Source organism: Haematobia irritans, chromosome 1 (genome assembly GCF_050003625.1).
Source record: "Haematobia irritans isolate KBUSLIRL chromosome 1, ASM5000362v1, whole genome shotgun sequence".
Lineage (NCBI taxonomy): Eukaryota > Metazoa > Arthropoda > Insecta > Diptera > Muscidae > Haematobia > Haematobia irritans.
In genome coordinates this window covers 27,737,152-27,755,156 of record NC_134397.1, presented here as the reverse complement: position 1 = coordinate 27,755,156, position 18,005 = coordinate 27,737,152, and the positions used below count along the sequence as shown (strand labels likewise).

Here is an 18,005-nt window from a genome sequence, read left to right as displayed (position 1 = left end):
CGCAAGCCAAATCTGGGGATCGGATTTTATGGAGGCTTTATATAATTATGAACCGATGTGGACCAATTTTTGCATGGTTGTTAGATACCATATACTAACACCAAGTTCCAAATTTGAACCAGATAGGATGAATTTTGCTCCTCCAAGAGGCTCCGGAGGTCAAATCTGGAGAACGGTTTATATGGGGCTATATATAATTATGGACCGATATGGACCAATTCTGTCATGGTTGTTAGAGACCATATACTAACACCATGTTCCAAATTTCAACTGAAACAGATGAATTTTGCTTCTCTTAGAGGATCCGCAAACCAAATCTGGGGATCAGTTTCTGTGGGGGCTATATATAATTATGAACCGATGTGGACCAATTTTTGCAGTTGTTAAAGACCATATACTAACACCATGTACCAAATTTCAGCCGGATCGATGAAATATTCTTCTCTTAGAGGGTGTGCAAGCCAAATTTGGGGGTCCGTTTATATGGGGGTTATATATAATTATGGACCGATGTGGACCAATTTTTGAATGGTTGTTAGAGACCATATACTTACACCATGTACCAAATTTCAGCCGAATCGGATGTAATTTGCTTCTCTTAGAGCGTCTGCAAGCCAAATTTCCGTTTATATGAGGGCTATACGTAAAAGTGGACCGATATGGCCATTTTGCGATACCATCCGACCTACATCAATAACAACTACTTGTGCCAAGTTTCAAGTCGATAGCTTGTTTCGTTCGGAAGTTAGCGTGATTTCAACAGGCGGACGGACATGCTCAGATCGACTCAGAATTTCACCACGACCCAGAATAACATACAAACGGAATGACAAAGTTAATATACCCCCATCCTACACTGAAAAAAATATTGTCCTGAGGTCAAAGATTTCATGTCTTTAAAATACGAATACAAATTTTGCTTAGCATAGAAGACGCATTTCTCTAAAATAAAGTTATTTTCCTTGTCCAAAAGTCGATAAACTTTTCAATGAAGTCGTATTGTCCTTATAATTAAGTGATTTCAATTAAAAAAGGGTATCATAACATGAAAGAAAAAATGTTTGGGCTAAGGTCAACTTGACTTTAACAATTCACAAATATTCTTTAAATTTAATGAAATTGTCTTTAAATTAGTTGTCTTTTTGTATCTTGACTACAAAGCAAAAAATCGTTCAAATATAGGACATGTTTTTCAAAACTTTATTTTAAAGAAGTTTTTTACTTGAAACATAGCATAATTTCTACTGGAATTCGAGTCTTAATTTGGAAAATAAAGTTGTCGTTAACTCGTTTTTAAAGGACTTTGATAGCATATGAAGAAAAAAAGATGAGAAAGCGAAAACTAAAAATTTGCTTCCTAGAAGCAAGTACACAAAACCTAAATTTAAAAGAGAATTGTGTCTTAAAATTATCCTTACTTGTATACTCCGCTCTTTGGCTCGGAATCAATACCAAATTTTTTAAAGTAAAGACAAAATCTTTGGAACCGAGTATGCTTTTTTTTCAGTGTATGGTGGAGGGTATAAAAATCAATAGCAAAGAGTTGCCACTTCGGCTGCCTGAAACAGCCAAACGGGTTGCCATATTGCTTAACCATTTTCGATTTTTTGGGTAATGTGTTGTCAACTTTTTTGCTTAATTTTCACAAGTTCAAAAATTGTTTTTTAAGTCCCAGGGCCATGTGAGTTATGGACTCCATTATATTCATACGAAGGTATAAATACGACGAGCAAAAGGATTTCGAAACGGACAAGAATCCATCCAAGTCAGAAATGAACAGATCTTTAAAGGAAATACCAAAAACGCAGACATGGAAGAACATCGTATGCGGGAGGAGATTTATACAGTCTGAAAATTCAACAGAATTGAATCAAGGTTACGAGAGGCATTGCGAAAATCCCGTAATTGTTTAAATTAATTATTTTTTTTAATTAATTATGCCGTTTTTTATTTTATTTTATTCATTTTGTTTTTTATGGATTCCCTTATCCATAATGACGATGACCATGACCTCCGTAACCACCATGACTACCTCCATATCCACCATGAGCTCCGCGATGCCCACCGTGTCCTCCATGATGCCCACCGTGACCTCCATGATGACCACCATGATATCCACCAAGACCTCCACGGCCTCCTCCGTGGCCTCCGCCATATCTGCTTCCGAAATCACGTTTCTCACGAACCAAGTCTTCAGCTGCAGACATCGAAAACATTGCCAACAAGGCACAAATGACGGATAGAATGTAAATGAATTTCATTTTGGGGTTTCTACACTGTCGTTAAGAATATCTATGATAGATTCTTAAACCAATTTCATGCTATTTATATTTGTCAATCAGTGTCAAATTTTGACAATTCATCAAAAGTTGTCCAAATTATGAACGGTAATTGTAGTTTTTTTTATTTGTTTTTAATGATCTCGTTAGTGATCCTATAAATTGATTTGAGTACTAAAATCTCAAAATGACATTTGTCGTGTCAACTTTTAATTATATTTTTTGTTAATTGCTCAGATAAACAAGAAAATTAATTAGCCAACAGATACATACTTACTTTTTAATCTAAATTTATGATAATTCTTAAGAAATAATTTTTATGTTTCGCATATAGCATCATATTCCATATGCATGGAAATATTACAAATAAAAATCCATCTAGCGATGGACTCCAATAGAGATAAAACAAGTACTTACCGCCGAAAGATCGGTCAGGTCGAATCTTATATATACACCACTATAGATTGCATACAAAGTTCTACTGAAGACTATCATTCACAATCGAGTTACATGGAATGTGGTAAATGTTGCCAATGTCGAGGGATCTTAAAACTTTTTAACATTGTCTTCTAAGTTGTAAGTTAGTCCAAATGGAATCTATGCGAAAGAAATAAACATAAAAACGATAAAATAGACAAATAAAAAAGATATATAAACAGACGGACTAAATACCTAAATAAGTCATTTTGGTTCTTGATTGGTTTATATAAAGTAGACTATAAATAATTGTGAACAAATATGAACCAATTTTTCCATAATAATTAGAAGGTCATCCCAGCAAAAAAAATTTTGGAAGTTCTTCAAACGGCACAACTTTAAAAGCACTTCCAAAAGATGTACTCCCAAAGATGTTCTTTATTTCAACTACACAGGAAGTTCTTTTAACTCAATTATTTATAACTCGCTTTTTTCTTATTTTTAATGGCTAAATTTAATTTTTTTGTTTTAAAAAGGTTAAAAACAGAGTAAGTTTCAATAAAATGGTACAAATTATAGAAATTTTGTCGAAAAAAAATCAAAATCCATTCAAGAAATATTGCGAATTTTTCAAAATATTTTAATTCAAACGTTTTGAACAAGCGTTAGAATGTATTAAAAATCATAAAAAATTATAAAAATTATTTATTTGTCAAAATATGACAACATTTTTTAATTCACATCCAAAACACTGAATTTGAATCACAGAGTAAGAAGTTATGCAAATTCAGTGCAACGGCTGTATAAATGATGGACATCCGACCTATGACAAGCCCGCATTAAATTCATCGCTTCTGCGCCAATCTTGCACTACTTCCGGACCAACAAAGAACATTTTCACTACTTTTTTAGCGACGCTTTTCTTACTGGGATATATCAACCGGGTCGGATATAGTTTGTTCCCCATTAGGCTCGAGATGTTAAATATGGAAATTAGTTGTTGGAGGGCAAATACTAAAAATCAATCGGATCGCATGAAATTTACTCCTCCGGAAGCTAAATCTGGGGGTCGGTTTATATGGGGCTATGCCTAAAAGTGGTTCGATGCGGCCGATTTGACATACATAATTAATTGCGCCAAGTTTCAAGTAATAGCTTGTTTTATTCGGAAGTAAGCGTGATTTCAACAAACTGGAGGATGGACATCGGATGTATGACAAAATTTTATATAAAAACAAATTTTTTACTAAATTTCCTGTAGAAATAAAAATTTGACAAATTTTTCTAAAGAAATAAAATTTTGACAAAATATTCTATAGAAATAAAATTTTGACAAAATTTTCTATAGAAATAATATTTTGACAAATTTTTCTAAAGAAATAAAATTTTTACCAAATATTCTATAGAAATAAAATTTTGACAAAATTTTCTATAGAAATAAATATTTGAAAACATTTTCTAAAAAACTAAAATTTTGACTACACTTTCTTAAAATATAAAATTTTGACAAAACATCCTAGAAATAAAATTTTGACAAAATTTTCTACAGAAATAAAATTTTGACAAAATTTTATTCTATAGAAAAAAGGGTTAGAAATAAAATTTTGAGAAAAATTTTCTATAGAAATAAAATTTTGACAAAATTTTCTATAGAAATAAAATTTTGACAACATTTTTAATAGAAATACAATTTTGACTACACTTTCTAAAAATATAAAGTTTTGACAAAACATCCTATAGAAATAAAATTTTGACAAAATTTTATTCTATAGAAAAGAGGGTTAGAAATAAAATTTTGAGAAATTTTTCTATAGAAATAAAATTTTGACAAAATTTTCTATAGAAATACAATTTTGACAACATTTATAATAGAAATTTTGACAAAATTTTCTGTAGAAATAAAATTTTGACAACATTTTTAATAGAAATACTACACTTTCTAAAAATATAAAATTTTGACAAAACATCCTATCGAAATAAAATTTTGACAAAATTTTCTACACAAATAAAATTTTGACAAAATTTTGTTCTATAGAAAAGAGGGTTAGAAATAAAATTATTAGAAATTTTTCTATAGAAATAAAATTTTGACAAAATTTTCTATAGATATATAATTTTGACAAAATTTTCTATAGAAATAAAATTTTAGCAAAATTTTCTATAAAAATAAAATTTTGACAAAATTTTTTTCTATAGAAAAAAGGATTTCTAATAGAAATAAAATTTTGCCAAAATTTTCTATAGAAATAAAATGTTGACAAAATTTTATATACAAATAAAATGTTGAATAAATTTTCTATGGAAATAAAATTTTTAGAAAATTTTCTAAAAAAATAAAATTTTGACTACACCTCTAAAAATATAAAATTTTGGCAAAATTTCCTATAGAAATAAAATTTTGGCAAAATTTTCTATAGAAATAAAATTTTGGCAAAATTTTCTATAGAAATAAAATGTTGAGAAAATTTTATATACAAATAAAATGTTGACAAAGTTTTCTATAGAAATAAAATTTTGACAAAATTTTATTCTATAGAAAAAAGGGTTTCTAATAGAAATAAAATTTTGCCAAAAGTTTCTATAGAAATAAAATTTTGACATAATTTTCTATAGAAATACAATTTTGACAAAATTTTCTATAGAAATAAAATTTTGACAAAATTTTCTATAGAAATAAATATTTGAAACCATTTTCTAAAAAAGTAAAAAGTGTAGTCAACTTTCTAAAAATATAAAATTTTGAAAAAATTTCCTATAGAAATAAAATTTTGACAAAATTTTCTATAGAAATAAAATTTTGAGAAAAATTTTCTATAAAAATAAAATTTTGAGAAAAATTTTCTATAGAAATAAAATTTTGACAAAATCTTCTATAGAAATAAAATTTTAAGAAAAAAATTTTATAGAAATAAAATTTTGACAAAAATTTGTATAGAAATAAAATTTTGACAAAATTTTCTATAGAAATAAAATTTTGCCAAAATTGTCTATAGAAATAAAATTTTAGCAAAATGTTATTCTATAGAAAAAAGGGTTTCTAATAGAAATAAAATTTTGCCAAAATTTTCTATAGAAATAAGGTTTTGACAAAATTTTCTATAGAAATAAAATTTTTACATAATTTTCTATAAAAATAAAATTTTGACAAAATTTTCTATAGACTACACTTTCTAAAACTATAAAATTTTGACAAAATTTCCTATAGAAACAAAATTTTGACAATTTTCTATAGAAATAAAATTTTTACCAAATTTCCTGTAGAAATAAAATTTTGGTAAAATAAAATAAAATTCAATATATTTAAAAATTTTAATTTTCGTGTTATTTTATACTACACAGTTCAACACAAAAAAACCAAACAAAAAATCACTTGTCCCAGCCGAAAGTACTCGATGAGAGAAGAAAAGTAATGTCGGGATTTTGCTAGATTGGTAGAGGTAGAGGTATTCAATAAAGTTGTAGATCTTGACTCGGCCAACGAAAATGACCGAGTCAGTGGTCATATGTATTTGGCATGTACTACAAAGTTAATAATTTTATAGGCTACATTTCTTCCCTCTACCGTTTGATAAAATTTTCAACAGTTCAAGAGCAGAGAATGAAGCCGACCCATTTTTGTCGGCGGCGGCGGACACTAAATTTTTGCCTCCGGCGGCGGCGGCTTGACGGCTGAGCCGATATAAATTTGTTCACTCGGCGGCGGACAATTATCCATTATAAAATCAATTTGAATTAATCGAATGGTAATGAGATTAGTTGTACAACCTATCTTACAAACAAATTTACTTTTCGTTCAAATTTTCTGAGCTCAATTTTGCTAAATTATTATAGCAGCTTAAATATGATTGGTTGTGTTAAAAATTTTGGAAAAAATACGACAATTATATATAAATTTTTCTGATTTAAATCGACATTTTTGGTTAATTGGAGCTAAATTTGAGTCAAGATGAGTCGACATATTCGGCCGCGGCGTCGATTGGCAAAAAAGGTCGGCGGCGACTGAAATCGGCGGCGCGACTCGGCGGCTTCATTCTCTGTTCAGGAGCTGTAGTCGAAAAACCGGTGATTTTATCGAAGTGGTAATTTTATCGACATTTTTGGGATTTTCAACATGAAAATGAACATTTTCCGACTTAAATATTCAGCTCTTTTGTTGGCCGAGTCAAGAGCTACAACTTTGCTTAATACCTCAAAAATGAATTCACAGCATTTTTTGAGCTATGGCCATCCGAAAAATGCAAAAGGCGCTCAAAATCGAATTTGGCGACAAAACTTTAGAGGCTCATAAAAGACGAACGGCAACCAGTCTGGTAAAATCCATAAATTACTTTTCTCCTGTCATCGAGTACTTTCAGCTGGAATAAATGATTTTTTGTTTGGAGACAAAAAGTTTAATTTTGCGTCATAGTGCTATCAAAGTCCATTGGGAGTAAGCTCTTCCTTTTTCACGCGATATTTATACACCAAAAAAAGAAGGATACCCTCATCGTTCAGTTAAAAGTATAATTGCGCATCACCTTTTGGTACTAGAGAAATTCAGCAGTATAAAAATACTATAGTAGACGAGGCTAAGTAAGTTAGAGACTTTCATATAAATTATTTCTAACCTAACCTGTATCACTTTATCTGTTTAAATTTTCTGTCCCCTCATCCTTTGCCACGGTCTGTAGCGATACATTACGATATAAACATTCGAATATTTCGAATGTTCTCATAGAATATTAGATTAGGTTTTAATTTTTTTTTGACCACGGTCTAAAAAATTAAAATGAAATTAGCCATCAGTAACAATAAAGTAATTTACATTTAAATGTATGGCTATCAGATCTGGATTGAAAAAAAATACAAGAAATTGTTTCAAAATAATTTGGTCGAACTGCACAAAGCAATAATGATCTCTTGAATTTACCTATAAAAGCCTACAGATTCAATATCTAAGTTATCAGTGGAATTTGAGAATTCAATCATCAATACTGACGATATCTTCAATATGAAGTTCGGTTTAATTTTTGCAATTATAGTTGCCCTCTTGGCAATGTTATCCTTTGGTTCGGCCGAGGAAGTGGTTCGTGAGAAACGTGGTGGTTATGGAGGAGGAGGTCGTGGAGGAGGCCATGGTGGCGGCCATGGAGGCGGCCATGGCGGTGGATACGGTGGTGGCTATGGTCGTTAAAATTCCCTTGGAGTTTTAAAACACCATTCCTGGAGATCTAAACGGCCTGAATAAACTGAAATACAAATTGAAACAATATCAAATAATTTTGTGGATTGCTATACTTTGCGATTAAATAAATATTTCAGATTGTATCAAACTATGATGGAATTTTTGTTTGAAGAGGAAATTTTGCATACACTGTGAAAAAAGTATTGTCGTGAGTCCAAAGATGTGATGTCCTTAAAATAAAAATGCGAATTTTGACGCATTTCTCTGCTACAAAGTTTTTCTCCTAGTCCAAAAGTAGATAAACTTTTCAATGAAGTGATTTTGTCCTTATATTTAAGTGATTCGACTTAAAAATGGGTATCTTAACATGAAAGAAAATTTTGTTTCACTAAGGTTAACTTGTCCTTAATGGTTCAGAACAATTCTTTAAAATTACGCAAATCGTATTTTAATTTGTTGGCTTTTTGTATCTTGACTACAAACCTGAAGCGCTTTTAAAAATAGCAGATGTTTTTCAATACTTTGTTTTACAAACATTGTTTTACTTGAAACCTAACATAATTTCTACTTCAAGTCGGGTCTGAGTATAAAAACTGAAGTTGCCGATAATACGTTTTCGAAAGAACTTTGAGCACACGAAGAAAGCAACTGAAAACATGAATGAATTAAAATGTGTTTCCTAGAATCAAGTAAACAATATTCAAATTTAAAAGAGAATTGTGTCTTAAAGGTATCCCTACTTCAATTCTCCACTTCTTCGGCTGGGAATCAATACCAAAATCATTTGTGTAAAGATAAAATCTTCGCCAAAAAAGTAGTGAACATATTCTTTTTGGATCCGCAGGTGGTGCAAAATTTGCGCAGAAGCGATGAATTTAACATTGGCTTGACATAGAACGGATGTCCACTATTTCAACAGCCGTTGCAGTAAATATACATCATTTCTTAAGGTGTGATCCAAATTCAGTGTTTTGGATGAATATTAAAAAAAATTGTTATATTTTGCCAAATAAATAATTTTTATAATTCTTAATGCATTTTAACGCCTTTCTAAAGCGTTTGACCTTACAAATCAGACATTCGAATTTTTTATACCCTGCACCACACTGTGGAACAGGGTATTATAAGTTAGTGCATATGTTTGCACCACCCACACGGATGAAAAAGACTGTTTTTCATATGTTTGGCTATAAACATTATATGTTTGGAACACAATTTTTTAAACACAATATTTTTGAGTGCAAGCATATAATGTTCATAAACTAGCATAACATGTTTGGGACATATATGTTAATATGTTAGAACATATTATGTTTGGGACATAAAATGTTTGTAAATATAATATGCTTGGATGCAAACATATATTAATTTAGAAATAGCCTATAAACATATATGTGTTTAGTAGCTTGGAGCGCTATTTAACAGGGAGCGATATTGAATTAAGTTGGTGGTTGTTGCTTGTTATTACAAAATTAACATTTTATTTTTCCTTGGGCAATTTATCAGCTACTTCTTTGATCCTTACAAACTGTGTGGTCCGCTGTTCGAATCCCCGTCCGGCAAAAGGTAAAATTAAAATAAAATAAAAATCATAAAATTGAATAAATTCTTCTACAATGTTTGTATTACAGAAAAGGGCGCTAAGAACTAAAAAATCTCGTGGAAGTGAGAAAGATGTGGGGGAATATACAATTAGGCAGAAACAAAATTTTGAGCATTCAGGTCGAAAACCTATGTTGTTAGCACCTATATTACCTGTCTATTTTCATAATTCATTATGATTGTAAATATATAAATAAATAAAATTTTGAGCACAATATTGTTTGGGAGAATTTTTTTTAAGCATATAATATTTTTGGGTGCAAAATGCTTCCAAACATATTATATGTTCACATAATAACATATTGTTTTTTAGAAGACAACATTATTGAATTTGGATGCAAAAATACAAAATGTTTGGCACTTAGACTACCCAAACATATATTGTTTAGACCAATATGCTTCCAAACATATTATATATTGGAAGAGATCAAACATATAAATGTTTGGGCAATACCCAAAAATGTATATGCTTGAAGCAAAATATGTTTGGGAGTATATGTTACAGAAGCGATTTTTTGTGAGGGTGCAGAAGGAGACGAGATAGACACATGGTTTCTTTGGCAAAAATGCTCAGGGTGGGCTCCTGAGTCGATATAGCCATGTCCGTCTGTCCGTGAACACATTTTTGTAATCAAAGTCTAGGTCGCAGTTTTAGTCCAATCGACTTCAAATTTGGCACAAGTATGTGTTTTGGCTCAGAATAGAACCCTATTGATTTTGGAAGAAATTGGTTCAGATTTAGATATAGCTCCATTTTTAAAGTAAAGAATTTTTTTGGAACCGGGCATGCTTTTTTTTCAGTGCAGGAAGCATATAGTAGAGGATGTAGTGAGTACACTGAAAAAAGAGATTTTTTTTATTAGAACGACATTTTAGACAAACAGAGTTCTCTTTTGTCCTTAAAACTATTCTTTACATGCAAAAAGGAGAGATTAGAGAGAGTCGTAAAATTATTTTTCATAAGATTTGCTCTAAAAGAAAATAAGAAAGAAGAATCAATATCTAATTAAAAACAAGTAAGGAAAGTCTAAAGTCGGTCGGGGCCGACTATATTATACCCTGCACTACTTTGTAGATCCAAATTTTCGATAACATATCATATCCGTCAAATGTGTTGGGTGCTATATATAAAGGTTTGTCCCAAATACATACATTTAAATATCACTCGATTTGGACAGAATTTGATAGACTTCTACAAAATCTATAGACTCAAAATTTAAGTCGGCTAATGCACTAGGATGGAACACAATGTTAGTAAAAAAAATATGGGAAACATTTAAATCTGAAGCAATTTTAAGGAAACTTCGCAAAAGTTTATTTATGATTTATCGCTCGAGATATATGTATTAGAAGTTTAGGAAAATTAGAGTCATTTTTACAACTTTTCGACTAAGCAGTGGCGATTTTACAAGGAAAATGTTGGTATTTTGACCACTTATGTCGAAATCAGAAAAACATATATATGGGAGCTATATCTAAATCTGAACCAATTTCAACCAAATTTGGCACGCATAGCTACAATGCTAATTCTACTCCCTGTGTAAAATTTTAACTAAATCGGAGTTAAAATTGGCCTCTGTGGTCATATGAGTGTAAATCGGGCGAAAGCTATATATGGGAGCTATATCTAAATCTGAACCGATTTCAACCAAATTTGGCACGCATAGCTACAATGCTAATTCTATTCCCTGTGCAAAATTTCAATTAAATAGGAGTAAAATATTGGCCATTGTGTAAATCGGGCGAACGATATATATGGGAGCTATATCTAAATCTGAACCGATTTCAATAAAATTTGGCACCCTTGACTATAGTACTAATTGTTCTTCTTGTGCAAAATTTTAAGCTAATTGGGGTAAAACTCTGGCTTCTGGGGCCATATAAGTCTATATCGGGCGAAATATATATATGGGAGCTATATCTAAATCTGAACCGATTTCTTCCAAAATCAATAGGGTTCTATTCTGAGCCAAAACACATACTTGTGCCAAATTTGAATTTGTCGATTGGACTAAAACTGCGACCTAGACTTTGATTACAAAAATGTGTTCACGGACAGACGGACATGGCTATATCGACTCAGGAGCTCACCCTGAGCATTTTTGCCAAAGACACCATGTGTCTATCTCATCTCCTTCTGGGTGTTGCAAACATATGCACTAACTTATAATACACTGGTAGAAAAAGTTTCGTTATATTAATGAAATGTGTCATTAAAATTGCGCCAATGAAACAAATTCATTGATATAAAGAAATTTTTGTTATTATAACGAATTTTCTGTTAGTCAACGAAACGTTTCGTACTATTAACGAACATTTTCATTGTCTTAATGAAAATGTTTCGTTGTATCCTTGAAAAATTTTCGTTGGCTCGATTTTAATGAAATTTTCTTTGTGTGTACCCTGTTCCACAGTGTGGCGCAGGGTATAATTAGGTTGTCTAAAATTTCGTTCCGGGGGAAAGTATTTTTTCTTGTTGTGAAACTTTCTTGCTAAAATTCAACAGGACAATTTCGAAGGTAATCTATATAACTTTATCTCTTCATTTAATTTCTTAATTCGATATAGTGGAAAAAAATCGCAATATCTCTTATTGCATCTAAATAAATATATAATAAATATAGATTTCTACATGCAGAGAAGAAGGATAAGATAACCGCAAACAACATTAGGATATCCGTATGTTCGTCTGTCTGTCTGTTATAATCACGCTTCAGCCTTCAATAATCTGGGCGTCTTGTTTATTAAATCTCTAGACTTACCAATTTTATCCAATTTGCCTGAAATTGAAAATATGGAAGTATTTCAGGCCCGTAAATGGATGTCCTCCATATAGATCCATTTCCAGATTTCATTTCTTGAGCTTCTAGATACCGTACTTTGTATCCGATTTGCTGAATTCTAGAGGTAGTTTAGGTCCACAAATACCCGTATAAAATGTGGTTTAAATTGGTTCATATTTTAGTAAAGTCTCCATATAGACCCATCTCCGATTTGAATCCATAAAGAGATACGTGAAAGCTGGCTTATATCGGTAAAAGTTTGATATAAACCGGCCTCCTGATTTAAGGCGCATTGATAATCCAAATTGCCCAAAACTAAAAGTAAAATTTACCGATATTACCGTGAACCGATCTTCTTGAGGAATTATGTTTCTGCAAATCCACTTGAATTGGTTTTAAGTAAATCGCTATGACATCCCTCATCGTTTTCAAAGGAAGAATCTAAGATTTTGCCGGACGAAGGTATATAATTATTTTACTTTAGATTCGTAAAGTGTTGTAAGGTAATTTCTAGATAAAACATCCCAATTTCACTTCATGAAGAAAATGTTCCCAATATTTGGAATAATCTATTATTTAACATCCATTTTTGTACCCTCTACCATAGGATGGGGGTATAGTAACTTTGTCATTCTGTTTGTAACACATCGAAATATTGCTTTCAGATCCCATAAAGTATATATTCTGGGTGGAGGTGAAATTCTTCGTCGATCTTGTGATGTTCTTTCGTCCGTCTGTGGAAATAACCCTAACTTCCGAACGAAACGATCTACCGACTAGGTCGGATGGTATTGCATATAGGCCATATCGGACCACTTTTAGGTATAGCCCCCATATAAATCCATCCCCAGATTTGCCTTACGGATCGTCTTGGAAGAGCAAATTTCTTCCGATCCAGTAGAAATTTGGTACGCGATGTTACTACATATGCTTCGTAATAACCATGAAAAAATTGGTCCATATTGGTCTATAATTTTATATAGCCCCCATTCAAAACGATCCCCAAAATTGACCTCCGGAACCTTTTGGATGAGTAAATTTCATCCGATCCGGATACCAACCATGCAAAAGTTGATCCATATCCGTCCAGAATACCAAAAACCAAACCACACAAATAACATAGTTGGATTTCATCGACAATCAAATATTACATCGGTAAATTGCCATAGTGTGTTTTGTCGGCTAAAATTTATCTCTTATTGCAAAATTTTATTAAAACCTCATGTTACAATGAAATTCACAATTTTATTCCTAGCCATGATTACCACCACGACGATTTCCATATCCACCTATAACATAGACTCCAGGAACGTTAACTCCTCGACCGTTCGACCTTCTGCGGTAATTCCGATATCCACCATTAGGAGGTCCAAATAGTTGTCTTTTTTCTCGTTTCAACTCATCCCCATGACTTATATCCGTCGTAGAGCTGACGCTTAACGTCATAAAAACTACACAAATAAAACTTAGAATTAATAGAATGCGCATTTGATACGAAAATGGTATTTTAGCTTGTTTAAATTCGAAAATGATATTTGTTGGATATTTTATACCTGGCGTACTTTGTGTAAAATAACACACTAAGTAAATATCCAAAATTTTATTAGAAAAAATTTTAATCCTAATTAAAATCCAAAAAGAAAAATGGCAGTAACATTTATAAATAATATAAACTCATTAATAATTTTTGCGGTCAGTACTCAAATCAAATCAGTAATCAAAATTTGATTTATGACCGGTCTAACAGTCGGATCTACATACACAGAAAAAAACTGTTCTATAAGGAGAACGAATTACTTTGTGTGAAAGTTGAACTTAATTGTACTCCACATTTTGAGATTTCCATAAAGCTTTGTTAAAACCAGGACAATGTAATGCCTTGGTGTACTTTTTGACTGTAATTCATGAAATTACACCATCTCATAGAAGAAAAAATGAACTAAATGTAAAGTAAAAATCATTGTTCCAAAGATTTTGTTTTTACATTAAAAATTCAGGTACTGATTCCGAGCCAACTAAGCGGAGTATACAAGTAGGGATACTTTTAAGATACAATTCTCTTTAAAATTTGGGTTTTGTGTACTTGCTTCTAGGAAGCAAATTTTACTTTTTGTAATTTCAGCTTTTTTTCTTCACATGCTATCAAACCCCTTTAAAAACGACAACTTTATTTTCCAAATTCAGACTCGACTTGTCCTATTTTTGAACGATTTTTTGCTTTGTAGTCAAGATGCAAAAAGAGAACAAATTTAACGCTAACTTCCGAACGAAACAACTTATCGACTAGGTCGGATGGTATTGCATATAGGCCATATCGGACCACTTTTAGGTATAGCCCCCATATAAACCGATACAATTTCATTAATTTTAAAGAATCTTTCTGAATTATTAAAGTCAAGTTGACCTTAGGCCAAATTTTTTTTTCTTCCATGTTATGATACCCATCTCTCAGTCAAATCATTTAATTATGAGGAAAATAACATACGACTTCATTGAAAAGTTGCTCGACTTTTGGACAAGGAAAAAACTTTATAATAGAGAAATGCGTCTTCTATGCTAAGCAAAATTTGGATTCGCATTTTAAGGACATGAAATATTTGTCCCCACGACAATATTTTTTTCAGTGTACCCTCCACCATGAATTACGTAGAAACTTTTACTAAAGATTGTCATCCACAATCGAGTTACTTGAGTTGAGGTAAAGGGTGATACGATGAAATCGTTTATTTAAAAAATCAAATTAAATTTCTTTTTCAAGTTCAATTAGTATCAAATTCAGGAAAAATATTCAGTTAGGCTTTCGCTTTTCCAAATCCGAATTGCCGAGCCTCACGCTTGACACCTGTCATCAGATTTTGTACAGCCACCTTGTCCACCTTCTTCGCCGCAGAAAGCCAGTTTGCCTTGAACTGCTGCTCGTCCTTAGCAGTTTTTTGGTCTTCTTTAGGTTCCGCTTGACAATAGCCCAGTATTTTTCAATTGGGCGGAGCTCTGGCGTGTTGGGAGGGTTCTTGTCCTTGGGAACCTCCTGCACGTTGTTGGAGGCGTACCACTCCATGGCCTATTTACCGTAATGGCAAGATGCCAAATCCGGCCAAAACAGTACGGAACAACCGTGATTTTTCAGGAAAGGCAGCAGACGTTTATTCAAACACTCTTTCACGTAAATTTCTTGGTTGACAGTCCCGGAAGCTATGAGAATGCTGCTTTTCAAGCCACAGGTACAGATGGCTTGCCAAACCAGATATTTCTTTGCGAACTTTGACAGTTTTATGTGCTTGAAAATATCTGCTACCTTTCCCCTTCCTTTTGCCGTATAAAACTCCTGTCCCGGAAGCTGCTTGTAGTCGGCTTTGGCGTAGGTTTCGTCGTCCATTACCACGCAGTCAAACTTCGTCAGCATCGTCGTGTACAGCCTCCGGGATCGCGCTTTGGCCGTCGTATTTTGTTTATCATCGCGATTTGGAGTCACTACCTTCTTGTAAGTCGATAGTCCGGCTCGTTTTTTGGCTCGATGCACGGTTGTAGACGATATACCCAGCTTATTTGCGGCATCTCGAAGAGAGAGGTTAGGGTTTCGCTTGAAACTACCGGCAACTCTCTTTGTCGTCTCAGCGGCTTCCGGTTTTCGATTTCCCCCCGATCCAGACTTCCTGGCTGTCGACAAACATTCCCCAAACACTTTAATTACATTTGTAACGGTTGATTTGGCAACTTTTAGCGATTTTGCCAGCTTTGCGTGCGAGTAGCTCGGATTTTCGCGATGCGCGAGCAAAATTTTGATACGCTGCTCTTCTTGCTTGGACGGCATTTTGACAACTGAAGAGTGAATTCCAAAATCAAAATAGGAGCAACATTCTACACACACACCTTCAAAAACCTGAACATCCCTCAGGTTTTTTAAATGCAAAATTGAAAGAAATACGTCAAGTTTATATTGACCAAATTTTGACCGTATCACCCTTTAATACCCACCGATGGCAAGGTATCTTAAAATTTCTTAACATCGTCTTCTAAAGTGTAAGTTATTAGACAAAACAAGGCACACTCAAAAAAAGTTTACTTGGATCCAAAGATTTTGACCTTCCCATAAGGATTTTGGTATTGACTCCGAGCGAAAGATGCGGTTTCTTTAAAATAAAGAAATTTTTTAGCGACCTATATGGCTTTAAATCTGGGACCAATAAAATTAAAATTGAGATACATTTATCAAATTTTCATTATCTTTTCGTGGTTTAGTAAAAAAGGTACTCACGTACAAACGAATGTAACGGATACTTCAAAGTAAAAAAATGTTTTCGTAATTCAAAAAAAAAAACTTTAAACCAAAGACGCTAAATCCCAAAAATAAGTGTTAGCCTATATTTGAAGCGTTCTTATCTTAAATCTAAAATTTCAATATTTCAATTATTTTAAGGACAATTTCTTTAAATCAAAAATGTGTTTCTTTACTTTAACGAAAATTAGCCTTAGTTCAAAGACATGCGGCGGAGGGACGCACATTTACAAAATGTGTCCTGAATTCAATTGAAAAAATTTTTGAAGCAAAGATCATAAACTTCATTTTAATTTAAATTTCATTATTTTATAGAAATTTGTTCTTAACATTTTGTAAATTTCGCATCCCAAAATTTAGGTTGCGTAATCTTTAATATCACGTAAATATTTTTTTCAGTGTATATAGAGATACAAATAATTTCGAAACGATATTTTGCGCTCTCTAAATAGCCCAAATTGAAATATGGTTGCTATATATAATTATGGACCGATATGGAACAATTTTTATGTGATTGGGGATCAGTTTATCTGAGGGCTATATATAACTATAGACCGATATGGACCAAGTTTGGCGTGGTTGTTAGGAGCCACATACTAACACAATGTACTAAATTGCAATCGAATCGGATGAATTTTGCTACTCTTTTGCTATATATTTAGTATATGGTATCTAACAATCATGTAAAAATTGTTCCCTATCGATCCATAATTATATAAAACCCCCATATAAATCGATCCCCAGATTTGACCTCCAGAGCCTCTTGGAGGAGCAAGGATAGGTTAGGTTAGGTGGCAGCCCGATGTATCAGGCTCACTTAGACTATTCAGTCCATTGTGATACCACATTGGTGAAATCCTCTCTTATCACTGAGTGCTGCCCGATTCCATGTTAAGCTCAATGACAATGGTCCTCCTTTTTATAGCTGAGTCCGAACGGCGTTCCTCATTGCAATGAAACCACTTAGAGAAGCTTTGAAACCCTCAGAAGTGTCACCAGCATTACTAAGGTGGGATAATCCACCGCTGAAAAACTTTTTGGTGTTCGGTCGAAGCAAGAATCGAACCCACGACTTTGTGTATGCAAGGCGGGCATGCTAACCATTGCACCACGGTGGCTCCCGTCATCATCTACTAATCCGGTTGAAATTTAGTGCGTGGTATCTAACAACCATGCAAAAATTGGTCAACATCGGTCTATAGTTACACTACCACCACGTACCAAATTTCAACCAGATCGGATGAATTTTGCTTCTCCAAAAAGCACCGGAGGTCAAATCTGGGGATCGGAGGTCAAATCTGGGGATATATATAATTATGGACTGATATGAACCAATTCCTGCATGGTTGTTGGATACTATATACTAACATCTCGTACCAAATTTCAACTGAATCGGATGGATTTTGCTCTTCCAAAGGGCTCCGGAGGTCAAATCTGGGGATTGGTTTATATGGGGGCTATATGTAATTATGGACCGATTTCGA

At 32.8% G+C, this 18,005-nt stretch overlaps 1 long non-coding RNA gene across 1 annotated transcript in view; it reads right to left on the bottom strand.

Annotated features, from left to right (window-relative positions):
- The window catches only part of LOC142238028 (uncharacterized), a 100,179-nt gene that overhangs the window by 45,069 nt on the left and 37,105 nt on the right, over positions 1-18,005 (bottom strand). The window contains exon 2 of the long non-coding RNA XR_012722618.1: positions 2,697-2,876. This is a non-coding gene — a long non-coding RNA (uncharacterized LOC142238028). The remainder of the gene's footprint in view (positions 1-2,696; positions 2,877-18,005) is intronic.